Source organism: Carassius carassius, chromosome 24, assembly GCF_963082965.1.
Source record: "Carassius carassius chromosome 24, fCarCar2.1, whole genome shotgun sequence".
NCBI classification, from domain to species: Eukaryota; Metazoa; Chordata; class Actinopteri; order Cypriniformes; family Cyprinidae; genus Carassius; species Carassius carassius.
The window spans coordinates 25,643,045-25,656,548 of NC_081778.1; the positions used below are offsets into that span (position 1 = coordinate 25,643,045).

Consider the following 13,504-nt stretch of genomic DNA (forward strand, 5'->3'; position numbering starts at 1 on the left):
CAGACTTAAAATTATCTGTATAAACTCTGGTTGCAAAAGAGATGGGACGTGGCCTTCTGAGTGATATATAAATTGTCCAGGAACGCGCTAGACGCAACGAAACACAGTACAGTTGAGGATTCCTTGTTTACAAAGTGTCTCAGAAAAAAACAACCATCCTATGGGTGCTTTGGTCTGATCCTCCATGCTGTTTTTGGTGACATGAGAAACCCAGGATAGAGAGGAGACTGAAAGAGTGAGTTATTAAAGCTGAAAGCTGTGTAAATAGAGAACTACAAAATCCTGGAGGGCCTTAGATGGGTACATCTCTACCTGTCTCTCACTCACGCACTGGTGGAATCCATTTTTGTGTTGATGGCCTCTTCTAGAGACACTGAGGCTAGCTAATGGGGGTCTGAGAGGACAGCGCACACGAAACAGACACTGTATGCCTGTTGTTGAAGTGGTTTTGATGTGCGTGTGTGCAAAGACCAAAATGAGCAGCATTAAAGCACTTGCAAACTAAGAGAACATACTGTCTCTTTGAAGCCCAGGCTAAAATGTGCAGAAGAAAATCACACACTGTAAAGAAAAAATTTTATTTACATAAAATCTCAAATTAATTTGATAACATTCTATAGCGGAAATTACATTTAAAACATTTCTGGAATAAAACGGGCAACTCTTGCAAAGGCTTATTTCATAGCATTATATGTTTCCAGAAAACACACACACTTTTAGTATTTTTTTCAAATATTTTTTGGGGAACCAAATCCGCATATTAAAGTAGCATGATTTCTGAAGGATCATGTGACACTGAAGACTGGAGCAATGACTGCTGAAAATTCAGCTTTGACATCACAGCCAAAATTGCTTTTTGAAATAGATGAAAACAGAATTCTGTTCGACCCTGCAGGAGACCATCACTCTTTCATTAAGTGAAAGTGATTAAAAGAGCAACTGTAGTTTGCTTTATGATATCTCCTCACACACCAGATGTTCTCTACGCTCTCATTCACTGACTGAGATCCAAACGGGTTATTGAACACCCCACGCAGAGCATTTCAAGTGAGAAATCAAACGCTGTTTGTAAGGAGGACCGCTATGGTTTTAAACTAAACAATGTAAAAAATGCTAATAAGAGATAATAAAAACTTCTTAAAATATTTAATCATGGAAAGTGCAAACAAACAACAGCATATAAAGCACTATTCGGAAGGCAATTGTTTGTCAGGGTGACATCCATAAAAGAACAATTTGTATGGGTCCTCTGTGATAAAACTCATGCATCTGGATGATCATCGTTATAGAAGCACCAATGCAATCTCATTAACATTCACAGGTAGTTGTATGAAAGCGTACACTTATGTTTTTAACATTTCGATAGACTTGAGAGCAGTAACCTGTAATGCAAACACTCTGTTTGCGTATGATTTTTCTTCCTTTTTGAAGAAAAGGAAACAAACACTTCTAAATAGCAAAGATCAACCAATCCTGCAAAAGAAGAAAAATAAGCAACTGTTTTCAATAATAATAATAATAATACATGTTTTTTTGTTTGTTTGTTTTTTAGCAGCAAATCAGCATGAATGATTTCTGAAGGATCATGTGACACTGAAAACTGGAATAATGATGCTGAAAATTCAGCTTTGCCATCACAAAGACAAATTTAAAAGAAAACAGTTATTTGAAACAGTAATAGTATTTCACAATAATATTGTTTTTACTGTATTATAAATAAATAAATGCAGCCTTAAATTAGTCCTTGTTTAAAATGACAAAACTTCAGAAGCATAGCCTATAATTTTCTCCTGGGGGAAAAAAAATATTGACATTTCCATTTAGAATTGGCAATAAAATCACAGATTAAACCTGGTACATATTGAAATGACCTCATATCTCTATGTAAAACACTTACAGTCTAATTAAGTTTCAAAACTGAATGTAAGCTGAATCCTAAAACAAGTTTCATCTGGAAATACCTTCAGTGCCACCACTTTAAAAGGGGCTACCTGCTTCCCAGGGGGCCAAGGGTTAACGTTTCAAATTGGACTCTCATTCTCAGTCTGAAAAATCGATTTAATTGCATTAGAGAGCCAAAGCCTCAGATATACAGAAGAATAAGAGCTCAGTGAAAATATCTCATAAATGTGTCACTCTCGTCAAAGCTGAGAGTCGGGAAAGAGTGACAGGCGGCTGGATTACATCTGTGATGTGGATGGGAAAATATACGATATTTGGAATCTCAATATAAAGACAAAGGGCTGATTTTCTAAAGGACTGATGTGGTGAGATGTATGAATGATTTATGAATATGAAATGAAAACACTGGCCCTTCCTTCAGGCCCCCGAACAAGAATGAAAACAGAGCTGGGTGTGTGTGTGTGAATGTGATATATACATCCAAGGATCAGTATGCTTCCAAAATGATTCAGTGTGGAGGACAAGGCCGTGTTTTGTTCCTCGGGCTCTGTTTTGAAACCTTAGATGAGCATATGTATGTGGGTCTTCGTCATAACCTGAGGACACAATGTCTCCAATGTAAGCTCTAATGCCTTTCACCTTACAGAATATGAAAAGTGGTTTGGTCATGGTAAACAGAGCATCTGAACTGATCAAATATACTGTACACTTCAGAGTCTACCTTTGACCATTTACTATGAAAAATGGGCAAAAATAAATTAGATAAAAGGAAAAGAATAGCCTACTATATTCTAGTTACTTATACAGTCATGAGTAACTCATCAGTGGAGCTGAGTATATATGAGCAACTGTTCTCTCTCTCTCTCTCTCTCTCTCACACACACACACACACACACACACACACACTGATACTCACATGTCCACAGCTTCCTAAATGAATGGGTTTTGCATTGTCTGATATAATTAGATAAAGTTACACCACTTTGTGAAAAATATTTCTCAGTGTTACCATTTTTAGTTTATAAAACAGTATAAAGTCACAAATTAACTTTTTGAGCTAGGTTCAATTTATCTTTAAAAAAAGAGGCATTTAAAAGGAACATAAAAAACAACAGAATAGAAAAAATATTTACTTTATTTGAATAGAATTAAATGTAAATTTTAAATAAAGTTTAAATAAAAATAATTCTAATAGTACAGAAGAAAATAAAGTGTAGTTAAATTAAAAAATATTTAAAAAGTTACATAAATTCATATTCTTTAATAGTATGGATGAGAATACGTTAATAAAATTTACAGAATAAACTAAAACATTTAGAGAATAAATAAAATACAAGCATTCTAAATAAATAGTATTGTTATAGAAGACCATTTAAATAATAATCTAAATATCTTAATTAGAACTGAAATAGGTTAATTAATTGTATGTATTAATCACATGATTTATATATTTACAGATTATCAAAGATTAAAACAAAACAAAAATTGAAGAAAAAAATTACATAAAATGTTTGTTCCTGGCCTGCAGTGTTCAAAAAAAAAATAAAAAAAATAAAAAAGGTTTATTGTCACCACAGGGACTAAGTAAAAAGCAGTTTCCCTATGACACAGTGCAACAAACATCCAGAGTTTGTTCTTTCCTCGCTGCTGCCTTTCCCAGAACTGAGCGATGGGGATTTCAGCAAGCATCTGTGAATGTCATACCAATCCAGATCTCACCTAGACCTCTGTGTCTCCTGTCGGACAGCTCTGGCACTGCTCACAACATCACTAAACAGTCAGCACGCTTTCTTTTACTCTCTCTAACAGGAGCTCAGCAAAAAAAAGACCACGGTACATTCTCACAACTACTGTAAGAGGAACATGCTACTCTTGCTGATGGCTCTATAAATAGTTTTTAAATGCTTAATGAATGTAATGTAAATATTTAATAATATCTAAACCGTTTGGAGCCCAGGATTCTTGTTACAGACTTCATCTGCAGGAGAAGCCAAGTCAAGGGCAGAGCATTTCATGCAAACTAATGCATTTGCATGGACTGTCTGTCTATGGTACATCTGAGAATCTGCCATTGCAAGTTTGATACAGGTGTCCAGGTGCTATCGAAGCTCTACACACAATATTTCTATCGCAGCTGTACTCGCAATGGTTTACAATGCTGAAGCAGCACTTAAGAGTTTCAGCATTCCAGAGAGAGGACATATTAAACAGGGCTAGGAAGCTCACACACATTCCCACCGCCTGCATTACAACCAGAACTAACAGCCCAGCCAACGGGCTTGTGCTCAGCTGATTAGCCCACAGGGACAGAGTGCTCTAGTTGGAGCTCTGCCAGTGAAGGCCAAAGGGAGGGTTGGGAAAGAATAGAAGGCCTACAAGAACCATTAGGATGTTACAATGACGGCTGTTATAAAACGAATGATAAAATCGATAGCATCTTTCGATTAACACCGTGGGACCATATAAAGAGTCGTTTGTCACTAAACCAGCCGGGTGATCAATTTCCATCTTATTCCCTCTCTTGAAATGATGTCGTTGCATGATGCCTAAACATAGCCAGAAGGAGGTGCTGGAAACTGAGAACTGGGTCTTATTCAGAACAGATATTATATATATATATATATATATATATATATATATATATATATATATATATATATATATAATATCGATGCAACTGCATAGACTCTATATATGCAACTGCAAGTGGAAATAATGAGCTAAATGCATAAATTAAATTAAAATTTTTAATTTATATATATATATATATTATGATTTATATGTTGCAAAATGAAAGTCTTTGTTGAAACCTCAAAAACTTTAATGACCCCTATGCCGTTACTTTGGTGCTTTTGTGTGTTTGTGTGTTCCTTCTACTTCTTTCTCCACAACTGATTTCCCATCTCTTCACTACTTTCACTGTCAATAATAAATCGATCACAAAAAAACCTTAAACTCAACAGCATGATGTTTTGTTTCACAAATCATGACCTTAGGTTAAATGTATTGCTCAGGATGCAATAGTGATAGCACATCTTTCACTATTAGGCTGGACTACCCCATATACGCTATAGAAAAGCCACCTAAAAGCAATAGACACTCTATTCTCCGACAAATCCGAGTAATTTGCAGGCCTGAGTGACAGGCTTCTTTCACCATTGGGTGGCTAACAGGGCTGGTAAAAGATGATACCTCTCTAATGCTATAGATTGCCACTAAATTGATGCCTGCAGACTTAATTGAAGTTGCCATCAACAGCTGTTGCAATTTAGAGTTAATCACCACATCAGGGCTGCTGCTCATTTTAAGAGGATGGAGGGGGTAAAAATGGGCAGCGATAATTGCAACTGCAAGTGGAAATAATGAGTTTTTATCAGAAAAAGAGACAAGAGTGGATTTTAAGTGGGCACGTCCTTCAACATTTACAGATACGGATGAAAAAAAGCACGTGTTTGTGCCAGGCTGAAGGTGTAAAGGTGCTGAGACTGTCAGTGTCTTCGGTGCAAACGCAGCTGAATCCCAAAATGGAAAATGCAAGTCTCCTGTAGCAGCATGGTCGCTGCAGTGGGATATCACACTTTACAGCCTGGTTATTCTCGCTCTCCTGCTGTTTTTCAGGCAGGTTTTTTCCCCTTTATTCCCTCTCTCTCAAAGGTCTCTTCACAGTTAAATGAATGACCACCATAAAGATTAGCAGCCCATGAACTGAAAACATGTCTGTACAATCACCCACAATCATATATTATATAGTACCTGACACGCTCCATTCCAAAACCTCCCAACATGGACAGCTGCCTTATAGGGCAGCATTCTAAATGAAACAGAACCCTTATAAGTGAGTGATTTGGAACACTCTACATGCGCAGCTTCTGTTTGAAAATAGCACTTCACTTCATACTGCTGAATGCACAGAAAACTTAGCTCGATGCAGTAAGAGATATGATGCAATAATCTGAAAAGCATAATCAAATTAATAAATATATATATATATATTAGTATGGATACATTTCTGTATTAAATGAGTAAAAGTAATACATTTCTCTTGCTTTGTCTGCCATCTTGGAATTATTATTTTTTTTCTGGGCTTATTGCAATGCATTCTGTGATGTATTTCATCACATGCTGACTTAGAATTTGGTGAAAACAAAAAATTATTATTGTTAAACTAAAACTATTAAACACATTTGTTATTTGAAACAAAGTTGAAATAATATGAATATTATATAAAAATCTTCAACTAAACAAAAATTTGAATCAGAATTAGTGCAGATGTTGCCTTGACAACCACCTGAAATAAGTTAAAATAAAGTTCATACACTAGATGGGCTAGTGCACAGTACTTCGTTACAGACTCAGTAAAGATGCCTTTTAAGGCAGAATAATTAAGTTCCCTACCTACCAGAACAACCTTAGTGTCAGTAACGCGCCTACAATGCCCTAAAAAGCTTGCTAGTTTTATGAACAGAGCGGCAGTCTGTCTTTCACACACACTTGGTCTCAGGAGCTTGTGGCTCTCCTCCCCATGGCACCCATCCATCACTCTCATTTTCCAACAATGTTTACTCTGAGCCAAATGAATTTATGATGCATTACCTTGTTAAAGAGGCCTAACCAGAGGGGGCCACATTTGTTGTTTGTGTGACTCACCGTGTATTTGTGTGATGAATATGTGTATGTAATTTGGTATATAATGTTTATAAAAGATTAGGTGTGTTGTGCTCCATGCATTTTTGTGTGTTTAACCTGCTTCACAAAAATTGGTTAACAATTCAAAAAGGTTGTGTGTGTGCATCTTTAGCGATGCATTTAGTCTGGAGTAATCCATCACAAAGCCATAGCGGCCGATCCAGAGCAGTGCTGTCTGTCATGAGGTAGAGCAGTGAATTATGGGTAGCAACAAACACAGGCTGCCAGCAAAGCTTGAATCAATCTCAAAGAACTCAATCTTGAAAAAACAAAGCAAAACAAAAACTAAATGAGCAAAACAAAGAGAAGGAACAGTCAAACCGGCAAGATACAACATCAGATATTTTGTGCATTTGTAACAATACGGTTAGAGTCTGACTGGACGGCAATGTTAAACGTGCTGTTCCAAAAAAAAAAAAAATACTATATATATATATATATATATAGTGAGCTGCTTTTGTAAGCAGCATTTTAAGGCATCACAGGCGCACTCCTGATGTGAAAGACATTTCAAAACGTAAGCAACTTTTACTTGGCTTTTGTCCTGTCTCTTGTTTTTGCCAAAATCAGCATCTCAGGGATCCTTTGCAGGGAATGCAATCAGAATGCACTCCAGTGTGCAACAATATGGCTAATAAAACAGGAGAATTTGCCTAAAATATACTTGATAATAATAATAATAATAATAAAATATGTATATATATATATTATTCAACACAGAAAAGTATCTAAAAAATCTGACTATTTAAGTAAAAAAACAAAACAAATAAAATTATTTAAAACTGAGTCAATAACCAGCAACTCTTTGTTTACCAACATTCTTGAAAATATCTTCTTTTGTCTTCAACAGAAGCAAATAAATCCATACAGGTTTGGAACAACGTGAGGGTGAGTGAATGAAGACAACGGTTTCATTTTTGGGTAAACTATCCCTTTAATAATTGAAGTAATTTTAACAAGATTAATTACATTTCCATTATATACATTCACATGTAATATATTCATATATTAAATTGCCATCATATTTTTTTTTCACACATACACACTTTTTTTGCACACACAACATATTTAATTATTAAACAACTTAAAATTTATTAATAACAAACATGCTATTTAAATTTTTTTATATAACTTATTTTATCTAATGACATGATTAGTGTAAATGTACCATTTTATTATTTTATATAAAATCTATTATTATTCTTTCAGGATTTCTAATTAAATCATGTAGTTTCATGTCAGTTAGGATGCTGCTGCCTGTAGATGCAGTAGAGGCTCACTAGGTTTTGGGAAAGAGTTCAAGTCTGAAATCCCTGATATAAAATGGTAAGAAAGAACAGATTTGAATGTGGGGTGGTTATTTTATGAGCTACCCGCAAGAAGTGGTTCTATGTAATGCGCATATGACTATGTTTGACCCTATACTGAACCACAGTCATGGATGAGGCTCAGCATTAAAAATATGCCCTAAATGTTCCCATATAAATAAATAAAAAGAGTAGGTGAGATAGAGGGGAGAGTGAGAACAGGCAGAAATCATTCTGACAGCTCCGGGTGAGGGACTGCATCAGAAAGCGGCTTTAGCAATGGCATTCTGGGCGAACAGATGTGGGAACATTTAAAAAACGAGACCCTGGGAGGCCGTTTATTTGATGTATTACTGGGACACTGGCAAAAAAGCAATGCTTATACAGGAGAACTAAATGAAATTATTTCCTAAAGCGAATAATAGGTTCTTTTTTTTGGGCGGGGGGGGGATTATGCTATTGAGATTTTTCTAGTTTATTATTTTCTAACTGTGAAAGTGTGCAGCACCTCTATGGCTGAACCATGTGGGATTGTGTGTGTGTTTGTGTGTGAGACAAATGTCCCCACAAGGACAGTAAAACCTGAAAATCACCTACAGCAGCCAAGGGCCCCCATGATGACAGAAGCTTAATAAACATACCAAATAATGTCTTAATGAGAATCTAAAAATGCAGAAAGATACAGTACGGGGTGCAGGTAGATTCTATCCTGTAAAAAGTAGAATTATCTCTGAATAAAAATGTTCAATAACAATAGAAGACAGACCTTTGGGGAAGTCGTGCCCTAGTGGTTAGAGAGTTTGACTCCTAACCCTAAGGTTGTGGGTTCGAATCTCGAGCCGGCAATACCACGACTGAGGTGCCCTTGAGCAAGGCATCGAACCCCCAACTGCTCCCCAGGCGCCGCAGCATAAATGGCTGCCCACTGCTCCGGGTGTGTGTTCACAGTGTGTGTGTGTGTTCACTGCTCTGTGTGTGTGTGTGCACAGAGCACAAATTCTGAGTATGGGTCACCATACTTGTCTGAATGTCACGTCACTTTTTCACTTTCACAAAAGTCCCACTTTGTGCATGTGTGTTGTTGATGACTTATGTTTACATGAATTCATGAACCAAATGCAATGAAATCTAAATGTTGGTCACTGAGGATGATCATCTAGGGGGTGTAGATGTGAATGAGAGTGCCGTATTTTATTTGACACTAATGAAAGTGATGCTGTGAGGGATAAAAGTACAGTTTGCTGAATTTATCATAATCATTTAATAATCAAATAGACAGAAGATTCTTGAAATGAGGCTTTGACCATACCAACTTCCAACAGTTACGATAATGCAATTGTCATTGATATCAGACTGAGATATATTTAGATATTTATAATATCTACATTATATTAAACATTAATAATAATAATTAACAATTATTTAACTGATATTAATTATACTTAAATAAAATGATACTACTGAACTACTGTATGGTTTATTTTGTAGCTCACCCTCACTTCTCTCATGTGTGGTGCCGGGTTCCACTCTGATCTCATACTGTCTCATGTGGCTATGAAGTTACTACACATGACAACACAAGCCAATAATACGATATTGTTTCCCATCACAGCGTCCCAAAAAGCTGCCGAAAAGTGAAACTGTGTCTTTAATGGTTTTGTTATGGTTGTTGTGAGATCATATACGCTAGTGAACCTTTCACCACTGCTCTGACTCATAACTTCTACTACACATACTCACAGCCTCCAAAACACCCCCTTCCTTCTTGTCTCGGGGCTGTGATCAAGTCTAATGGAAGTCAGCTGGGGCTGGATGTAATTGGGCAGGAATGCAGACTAGGCCGCAAGGCGTCAGGACCTTTCCACACCACATCAGCTGGTGGGAGGAGTGGTAGAGGTGGCCTGGACCAGACCTGGATGAGGAGGGCGTCTGCCGGGAAACCGTGCTCTCTGCGGACCCTTCTTATCCGCTCCGTGACTGAAACAACATGAGAGAAGCATCTGGCCGGACACCCTGTTCCAAGCGTGCCTTGTGAATAACGTAAAGCCTTGGTGAAATGCAGTCATGTTATAGATAGTGTAACAGGGACTGAATTGCCTTTGGCACATCCAAAAAAGGTCAGCAGCCTCTGAAGAGCTATTCAGATCAGAGAACCATAAAAAGTGAGCAAGTATGAGAACAGTTCTCACATATTCAGAGAAAGCTACATTGTAAAAACACTATTTCAACTATAGTCTTGGCTGCTATAGTTGCCATGCTTGTATTGTTTTTATAGTAGCACAATATATTCCAATTAACTGACAACGGAACATATATGATTGATTTTGGCTGCAAAGAATTTAAATGCAACTGGTCTCAGTCTTAGAGAACTATAATTACACAGAGTTTGGCTCAAGTTAATTTCCCAGTTTTCTCCCAGTGATCGACAGAGTAACAGAGCACCAAATCCCTTGAGCTTGACACCTTTAGAGGCTTAGTAGTAAATGAGCAGCTGATTTTATCTGTAAATGTAATACAGCAGGAAGCAAAGACTCTTAGAGTGAAAGAGAATGGCTAAGCTAAACAGTAAAGTACAACTGAGGATGCGTTAGTATCGGATGCAATGTGATGTAAAGAACAGGCCGACGGGCATCTCTGTGCTATCACTTTGTTATAGATATTTTAAACTATATTGTATGCTAGGTAGTGCTGCAAAGATCATGGCTCCGCTCTTAAAAATATAGGTTTGAAAAGGTTTTTTTGCAGCAATTTCCATAAAAGAAACATTATGGTTGCCCAAAGAACCTTTAAGTGAACAGTTTTTGGAAAATTTAAAATATCAAAATTTCCATGAATGTTAAAACTTCATAGAGTCCAATAAAGAACCTTTATTTTTAAGAGTGTTGCTGCCGGTAACACTTTAGAATACTGTTTCTTACTTACTACATTACTAATAAGGAATTATTGAAGAACTAACAAGTGATTATTCATTAACACTTAACTCACTACTGTTAACTACTAAGAAAAATGTGTTAATTAATCAGTATGTAATATAATTTTATGATTGTGTTAAGTAACAGTTAGCCAATCAGTAACTAATATATTCTGTCATACCTCCTGAAGAACTACTATTAATTATCTACTAGTTAAGGTCCAAGAAAAATAACTATGAAATAACTACTTCTGAACAGTTATACGCAAAAAAACACTATAATAATCAGGCTGTGTCCCACAAATCAAGTACTTGAGTAAAAGTACAGATACCCCAATAATATATTACTCCAGTAAAATTATAAGTAGGTCTATTCATTTTCAAAATTACTTGAGTAAAAGGACAAGTACAAAGTACTACTACAGTAGCAACTTTGTTACAGCCAACTTATTAGCCTATAATGGAAATGAAATATGGATTTTGTTTGCTTCTAAATGTTTAACTTTTGATTATGAAATGTTTGTTAAATTAGTTAAAATGTGGGCAGTATACATGTTAAAATGGAATCAAATATGCTGTATTAAGAAATTTTCACATCTGAAATAAACAGATGAGAGTATTTTACAAAGTTTATGATTACTTTTATAGGTTGTTCTTAGTCAAAATTATGTAGTTTATTATTATTTACTAGGTTCACTTTAGAATTCTGTAAGTCCTGCAAAATTATCTGATAATTCTTTATTAATTACTAATGGGTTCCCTATGTTTTCACTTTAGAATACTGTTTCAGATTCTAAGTAATTCTTCAGGAATTATTTGATACTTCTTTATTAATTACTACTGGTTCTCTATGTTTTCACTTTAGAATACTGTTTCAGATTCTAAATAATTCTTGAGGAATTATCTAATAATTCAGCCTGATCTCACAATCAAAACGTACATATTTAGATGTAAATTACAACTGTCCAATACGTATATGCCTTTACGTATTTACAGTGTCGTTTATGTATTATCTGGACGTAATTACAGGTTCGATACGTAACTAAATTTACGTAAAAACAACCTCAAATACGTAAAGATAGAACGTTTTCTCTGACCATTCAGTTATCCATAGAAGCTCATGAAGCTGCTTTTCAATGCGTATCGGATTATTATTATTATTATTATTATTATTATTATTTTTTATATATTTTCCCTTTTTATAATTTTTTTTGATAAATGTAAGATCCCTAAACCCCACCTGAACCTAAACCTACCCATTTAATACAGAATGTTAAAAGAATAAAACATAATAAAACACAATTTTAGTAAAAATATAACATTAAAACGTTATTTTGAGCCACTAACGTAAATCCTACACCTACCCCTAAACCTACCCATAACCATTTCTTAAAACTACATAACATTACTGTTATAAATAAACAAATAACAGACAAACAAACGTAACATTAATCATTTATTCTTTGCGAAAATATCAAAAGTGGTACCAAAAGTAGTTCAAATGATAATGATTTCCAGTCGCAGTCCTCTCTGGAGGTAATAGTTTTTATAAGGTACAGAGCAGAATTTAATTTATTAATCCGTGAAATTATGAATCTTCTCTCCGTGAAGGCGCACTGGCGCAGTACTGATTTCAAATGTCTATCAACTGAAACACGGCATGTCGCAATCTGTGACGAATAAGGTGAGAACCAATGAGAGTTCGATATCAGTGCCGTAAACCATGTCGTAACGTTTCTCGAGGGTGGCACACTGGCGCTATTTTCAAATTCGAATCATATCATAACGAGCGCGGGCTTTGACTGTGATGGCCGCTTTTGCTGAGAATGAAGATGAAGATCGATTGATAAAGGGCTGAATTTGGATATGTTCCTTGCAAACATCTGGATTCTAAAGATATGGAGTACAGCAAACAAATAAAATGGATGTGATTTGTAATTTTATGCTGTGCTTTTGTGTATCTATGGTTGTAATGCCAGTCATTGGATAGGTGAAAATCGCACAGCAAAATATTACAAAATGGTTAAACAATTACATAAATTGTATCATTTTAAGGTTTCAAAGTGTAGTCTCGTTTAACATTATGTAATCCCCGAAACGAGTTTGCAGCATGCACAGAAATGTTATTTCCTATTAAGAAGATGAGTAAACTGCTTTCAATAAATTCACTAAAAACATGTATTGATATGACAAATACAACAGAATTAAATCATTAAAGCCACGATTTTAATATTAATACATGGGAATTCATGTACATTCACACTTAACGTTAGATTATTTAAATTTTTTTAGCTGCTAACACGCAAGTATTTTTACGTTTTACTGCTATAAATACGTCAAGGTTGTAAGTTTTTATGGGCATGAAAACGTAAGTAAATGTACGTGTGGTAGAGCCACATTTAACATAAAAATACACACGTATTCTAATGAGATCACGTTGCAGCTGAATAATTCTTTATTAATTATTAATGGATTCTCAACAATTTCACTTTAGGATAGGCCTAATGTTTCAGGTTCAAAATAAGTCCTTCAGAATTATTTAATCATTAATTATTAATTACTAATGGGTTCCCTATGTTTTCACTTTAGAATACTGTTTCAGATTCTAAGTAATTCTTGAGGAATTATCTAATAATTTTTTATTAATTACTAATGGGTTCCCAACATTTTCACTTTAGAATAGGCCTAATGTTTCAGG

General features: G+C 35.4%; 1 protein-coding gene across 1 annotated transcript in view; it reads right to left on the minus strand.

The window, feature by feature from the left end:
- The window catches only part of LOC132103286 (RNA-binding motif, single-stranded-interacting protein 3), a 130,831-nt gene that overhangs the window by 42,172 nt on the left and 75,155 nt on the right, over nucleotides 1-13,504 (minus strand). The gene's annotated exons all lie outside the window — the stretch shown is intronic.